The sequence below is a fragment of the Cupressus sempervirens genome, chromosome 5, assembly GCF_028749045.1.
Source record: "Cupressus sempervirens isolate cs-2001-9-10 chromosome 5, ASM2874904v1, whole genome shotgun sequence".
NCBI lineage: Eukaryota > Viridiplantae > Streptophyta > Pinopsida > Cupressales > Cupressaceae > Cupressus > Cupressus sempervirens.
Window position 1 is genome coordinate 920717875 of NC_143122.1, and position 7570 is coordinate 920725444.

A 7570-nucleotide genomic window follows, 5' to 3' on the forward strand; every position below is an offset into this window, starting at 1 on the left:
ATTATTTAGAAAATTAGACAACTATTGAGGAAGAACCTTTATTTGGATGGGTTGTCATGTCTAGAATCTGAACAAGACACACACATACATGATATTCAATTTTAATTCTTGAAAACAATTTAAGAAATCATATCAAATTATTAATAGATGGTGAAATTTCAATTTTCTTGCGTACGACTCATTATCTGAGCTTTCCTTTAGTTGCTTCCATTTTTCACACCACATTTACTATGGGAGCTTTTAGGCTAGGTTATAATGGCCCCAATCAATGGTGACCCAATTGTTACTGGTGTTCATGTTGCTGCTTCAGATTGCCGTGTTGCCTCCGTAGAACAAATGTCCTCACAAATTCGTCTCGAAGGATTTTCATGAGGTAATCCTAATATTATCCTTCCTTTACAAGAATTTGATGTTGCATGTGATTGGTTAGAATAGCATACCTTAATAGGGTATTTTGTGGGTAGGACTCCTGTTAGATTGTGGTGACTGATCAAGAAAGTACTATACATACTTCATAAATTTTTTGGGGCTGACATGTAATTATTAATTATAACCCTAAAGTGGCAAAAATACTTGTATAAAAGGGCTTAGGGTTAGGGATTGTTTTATAGTTGTGATGCAAAATTGGTTCTTGCTTTAGTATTGAGCTGTCAGGGATTACAGATTGTAATTAGGTTATAATTACTAGATCGTAATAATATCGGACTTGCTGTTTGATGGATGTAGCCTAAGGATTGGGTGAACCACATTAAATCTTGGTGTTTTGTGTCTTTTTTCTCTATGATCTATTATTTTTTGTTATTGGTTATATTTGCATATAACTGATATATTTGTCTATGGTTTAATCCTAACAACTCCTCATGAAGCTATGCTCTGAGAATGGGTTAGCAAGAGTTGAACTACTCATGGAGTCTGCCTTGACACTATGCAAAACCTTTCCAAAGGCTTTTTTATTTATTTCACTTTGCTAATCTATTGCAAGCTGACGTAGGTTTTAAAAACAACTCCTGGTCTGTGCATTTGTCTTACTTGTTTTTCAAAAATGGTCGCAAGACTTCACAGTCCTTGATGATAAAAATCTTAGGGTTCCTATGTGGGTCGAGTTTCCAGGTTTACCCTTGCCATGTTGGCCTTTTATTAAGTCCATTACCAGTACCTTTGGCAAAGTTATCAAAAAGGAACATGAGAAAATTTTCAACACTCGCCCACAGAGATGCGTTTGCGTCAAGGTTGATCTTTCCAAAGATCTTAAGGATTCTATGGAAATCCATTTTGGGGCTCAAACCACCTCTTAGAAGGTGCTCTATTTGAACCTTCTCAACACCTACTATAGGTGCTAATCAATAGAACACAATATCAGGGATTTCCCTTTGGCTACGCCTAGGGTTAAATCCTTGCATAAAGAAGCTCCTACCAAGCTAGCCAAAGGGAAAAAAGAAGAATGGGTTACTGTTGGGCTTAAGGGAAAGGTTTCCTTGATTCTTTGGCTCCTAAATAGTCATATGTAGTGGTCGCTACAATTCCTCCTATTCCAATAGGAGTGCAAACCCTAGCCAGCTTTAGGATGTAAGCAGTTTCCTCATAACCTATTTTGCGCATCTCACAAGTTTCAAACCTTGCTGGTTCATTGCTACTTCTTCCATAGTACCACTGCAGTACAACATTCTCATAGTCCTCCTTAACTTGCTAAGAAACCAGAGGTGAAATGATAGGCTATAAGTCCAAAAGATTTTCCTTGTGACTTTAACCAAGTATCTCCCTTCTTGTAGAATAGCTATTCTTATCTTGAGGACGAGGAAGATATGGAAGATTTTTCATGAATTTTTTATCATGGAATGTACAACTTCTTATAGACCTCTCTAGAAAGTACTATGTCTAGGACACCTATCATAGACTTGGTAATTTATATTTTTTTTGTATGCAAGAAGTTAAGATTTAAGATTTCTTGCTTTCCTTACATGCCATGTCATATGGCAAGATGACATTATATTTTCCTCTCAACACAAAGTTGGGAGAGGTGGTGTAGTTACTCTCTTGTCACCTCATCTTCATTCAGCTATTATTTCAAATAGTTTTGACCCCATGCATAGAATTATTTGATTTTTGCTTTCCATTAACAATCATTCTTTTGGAGTCATTAATGTTTATGCTTCCAATAATGTTGTGGAAAGATCTTAGATGTGGGCCTGGCTGGTTGACAATTTGCCTCTAGCTACTTGGGTTATGTGTGGTGACTTCAATATGGTTGAAGTAGCCTTTAACAAGGATGACATTTTGCCCTTTTATTGGATAGCTAGGAAAAGGGAAGCTTGGTACTACATGTGCAATAATTTGGGCCTCTTTTATCCTAATATTAATTGCCGCTAGCATAGTGGGGTTTGGCACACTTGGTCCAATTTTCGAGCTAGCTCTAACCACATATTAAAGTGCCTCGATCGTGCCATGATTACTGCACAATCTTTTTTCTCTTTTTTTGAGGATCATGATTTACCTATCATTTCCCTACCAGATGTGATGCTATCTGATCACTATCTCATTAATTTTGTCATTTCATGGCAAACAACTATCCAAAAAGTTTTCAAGTCACAATTCTTCCTCAACATGTTTGTGATGATGCATGCTTCCACCATTATGCATATTCTATGTGTCTAGAATCTAGAGCTACATCCGCATTCTCGAATAGAGTGGACCCAATGGTAGAATGATGCCATTTCTAGAACTACCCACTTTTTGTGCATCTATGGATGGTAGTTGGCAGTTTTTAGAAAGTGGTCTTATGAAGCCGCTACGTTTGTGCTCAAAAAAGCCTTTGAGCCTCTCACCCTTTATCCCTTTAATGTGGATTTGCAAGTCCAACTTGCCAAACTTTTCTATGATAAACAAGTTGTTGATAACTATTCCACTCAAGGAGCCCAAATCAAAGCTTGTCTCCATTGGTTGGAGGTTGGCAATAAGGCTTTGAAGGAGTTCTTCTAGGCTCTTCAAGCCCATCATACCAATATTGGACTTAAAAAAATCAAATGAGGTAGTTCTATTCTCTCAAATCTCCTTGACATCCTGCAAGCATTTTTTCATCACTATGAGAATGCTTTTGCTTCATAGGGAAAATTGGTTGCTTAGGAGGAAGCCCTCAAAAAGTGTATTTCTGTCATTTTAAACTGCCTAGCAGTTGAGCAACATGCTTTCTATGAGAAACATTTTACCCTCCAAGACCTTAAGGAGGTGGTTTACTCCATGGCTGATGATAAATCCCTTAGGTGTGATGGGTTTCCTTGTGAATTTTACAAACACCTCTGGTAGCATATAGGTCCTGATCTGCACAAAGTTTATCTTGAAGCCTATCATACTAAAATCTTAGGAGCCATTATAAATAAAGGAAATATTAAATTCTTACCTAAAATCGAAAATCCTAAGGATATTTGCAACTGGAGGGCCATTACCCTTCTAAACGTGTCTTATAAGATTATCACCAAGGTAATTTCTGTCAAAATCTGGCTCTTGTTGCCTTTAATTGTGTTCCCTAAGCAAACTAGCTTTATTAAGTCCAGATATATTCTTGACCACATTATTTTTTTCGGGGAGGGAATGGAGTGGGCTCGCAATTCAAAACACATGACTATTGTTTTTAAGATTGATTTTGCTAAAGCCTATGATCACATTGAGTGGCCTTTTATCTTGGCTATGCTCTAGGCTCTTGGTTTTGGTCCCAATTTCTTGTAGTCTATGGAAATGCTCTTTGGTGATGCTAATGCTTGCATTACCATCAATAATTCTCAATTTGAGGCTTTTGGTCTTTTTCATTCCATTAGACAAGGTTGCCCTCAACACTAGCTCTTTATGTCCTTGCTACTAAAGGCTTTGGCTATTTACAAGCTCACTCTATGTCCTCTAGATTGGTTCATGGAATTTCCTTGCTAGAATCATCCTTCCAATTGTTCAATGGTCATTTTGCTAATGATTCCTTCCTCACTCTTTTAGAGGGTGAAGAAAACATTAAAAAATGCCTTAATTTTCCTAGACACTTTTTGTCAAGCCTCTAGATCTTCTATTCAATGGCATAAAAGGCTTTGCTACCAATTGTCATTCTTGCTAAATACACCTTGGCTTAGCTAGTTTGAATGGAAATGGGTCACTCACAGGGAGATTTTTTACTTTCTTGGCATTCCTTTCTCTTTTCACACTTCGTCTATTGAACTATGGAATGGTGTGCTTGCCAAGATCACCAAGAAGCTTGATTATTGGCTTACAAAACTACTCTCCCTTGTGGGAAAATTCTAGATTTTTTTGAAAGTTCTTGTGGCCACTCATGTCTATTAGTCCTCTTGTTGGGCTCCCTCTAAAGCTTCCTACTAGAAATTGTAAAGACCGATTAGGAATTTTCTTTGGGCTTCTAGTTTTGACGACGATGGCTTTCACAGAGTTGTTTGGGAATTTTTTTTTTCTCCCAAAAAAATCTGATGGCCTTGGCTTGCTTTCCACATAGGAAAAAGGCCTTGCTCTTTGTGCCAAATAGATTATTCATGCCATCATTGGAGATGAAGGTTGGAAGATTTTGGTTTAGAATTGCATCTTTTATGCTTCGTCATCAACAAGCCTACTTGGAAAGGGATTGGTTTCACACCCTTCTCATCATGCATAAGCTAGTCATCATATAAGACTCTTTTGTTATCAAGAACATATAGAAGGCTTGGGAAGAAATCAATCCTTGGCTTCACTATTTTGGTGATGAGTTCTGCAATGGACTCTCCTTGAATCAATAGAACATTGGGTGGTCTCCCCTATTTTCCATTCAAGGTACTCCCCTTGCCAAGACTCAAGGTGCTAGTGCTCTGCATTTTTTGAAACAAGGCATCTGAACTCCCAAAAATCTTTTCTCTAGAGTTTCCATGAGTTTCAAATCCTGGGAAGATATTTAAGTCTAGTACTATCTTATCCGCTTAGATTTTTTGACTTTTGATTTATTGCTCTCTTCAATTCTAGTTCACTTAATTCATAAATTGAATATTCAATCTATTAGACCTTGGTGGCATGATTGCAAGTGGTATCCTACCACTCCTTTTTCAAATTACAAGCCAAGTCTGGGTTATAGATGGCTTTCTCCCCATCTATCGATGGCAGATATACTCAATCAAAGATGGCATTTTAATCTTCTCTTTCTCAATGGAGAAAACACTTTGACACTATTTTGAGTGCGATTATAGAGCCCAAGATTGCCCATTTTGCTTGTTTTGTAGCCTTTCAAGGTCCCCCTTGGGCCTTAGCTCAAGCATATTGGGGTTCCTGATCCTAGATGCTCTTTTCATAGAAAACCAAAGTCTTTCATGCAAAGTTTTCTAGTTTTGTAGGCATGCTCAAAATTATTGGCACTGGATTCATGACTTCTACAAGCCATTCAGGCCTGAACCCTTTTCTTAGCACATGGTTATATTGGGTGATTCCCCCAGAATCCCCTAAAAATTCACTCAGATTTGGCATACCTTTAGGATGGAAATTTTGTTTACTTTGTGGAAAGATAGAAATGATGTTCTTTTCATTCACATCTTTCTTGATATTAATATTGCTATGTACACTAAGGCATACATTTGTAATAATGTAACTATGTAGATTCAAGTTCAAGCCAACAAAGTGGCCTTGGAGGTGGCTCACCTGCAAGAGCTAATGAACTACTAGGGTAATGTCCTTGCACTATTGCTAGAGTTCCTCCTGATACTTTGGCTAATACATCGACACCTCATGGCTACCATCCACAACACCATTCCTCAGGTGATCACTCACACACCCTGCACTCCTAGGCTTCCCACTAGTACTCTCCTAGTGGTGGCGATGGTGGATAGAGGCACTACTTAGCTTCCCTACCCTGTGGTGGCTCTGTCTGGTCCTCGACTCCTCCTCCTATTACTCAATTGGCTCTTTCTAGGAAATAGCCTCGCCTAGATTAGGTGATTTCTCCTCTGTGGTTTCGAGCTAAAAGGTCCATAGGCTGTCACTAATCCTACAGTTTCTATTTCAAATGATGGTTGGACTGTCCCCAACCTACCCCCAATCCCAAAGATGATTGGGGTTTTCATAATCGTGATGAACCACCACCCTCAACAAACATTGCTTTGGCCACCTGAGGTTGCTATTTATGTTTTTTTTGATGAATAGTGTTTGATTCTAGCAGTGATTGTGTGAACTTTCACAAGGTGATCTTGTATCTCCCATCCCTTTTTTGTGAATTGTATTCTTAGTATATTATATATTAATAGAAAAGGTCTATTCATAGATGAAAAATAATTTATTAACAGATTATTTTCCTACAATTTTTCAAATACATTTACTCATTTTCAAGAAATATATAAACTAAAAAAATATTCACAGTATTGAAAAGTCCTTTCAAATATTACAATCATAATTGGATCCTTACAACAATTTAAAAATTACATGAAGATCTACTTCTGATCTTTTACAATACATAACTTTTACAAATGTTCATAATAAATCATCTTCAAATCTCCAATAGAAAATGAAAATCTTCCAAGCTTTTCTTCAACACATATCCATTTATAAAATGTATACAAAACAACCATAAAAATCATGGAGATCTCACCTCCCAGCCTAGGTCTCTATGAGACCGCCCACCAAGATTATTGAACAAAAACCAACTAGGTAACAATCAAGCACAAACATATCAAACAAAAATGCTGGATACAACATTTAACACCCTTTTTGAGCTTACATAGTAGGTTAGCAGAGCAACCAATAAAATGGGTGAAGATGTGCCTAAAAACACTTGGAGAAGCCAAATATAGAAAACCAAATTCGCCTTCACAAAACATACAAAATAAATACGAACTCTCACAACATTTCTCCTCTTATCACCCCCAAAGTGCATAACAATGTAGTGGCACATGCCACCCATACTACATGCTTATCCCTCTTCCTTTCGGGGAAGAGACTCTGTACTTAGGGGATAGGCCTAACTAACTCCTTCAATAGAAGGCCACTTCTTCCCTCCCAAGGGTGAGTGATGTCCTTCCACACCCATAACATCATACTCTCAAAATAAAAAATCAAAATAAGGCAATAGAGATTCATCCACACCTAGCAATACAACATGGACAACGAAAAACACACATATGTACTTGTACAAAAATTTACACATGTTTTATTTAGAAAAATAATACAACACATAGTTTCCAAAATATGGCAAAAGCTCCAACCTTTTTCCAAGATATGATAAATGAACTAATTTGAGAGCAACCCTCTATCTTTCCTTAATCCAATCTTCAAAACCAAAAATCTCTAAAACTAGAGAGTAGGTGAATGACAACTCTATTTTCCAATTCCCCTCTAAATGAAAAACACTCCTAATTTTTTGTATCATGAAAGAAAACAAACACTTTAACTCAACCTAAGTTTCCCTATTTGGTTGGAATTATCAACTCACTAAAGATAAGGTGGAAATTTGGGCAAGTCTTCTTCCATTTTCACAATACTCGAAAAATAAGATTTTAAAAGTGTTAGAAAAGAGATTTTAACTTGACTAAAGTCAAAATTAAAGGCCTAACATATAGTACTAACATGTAGG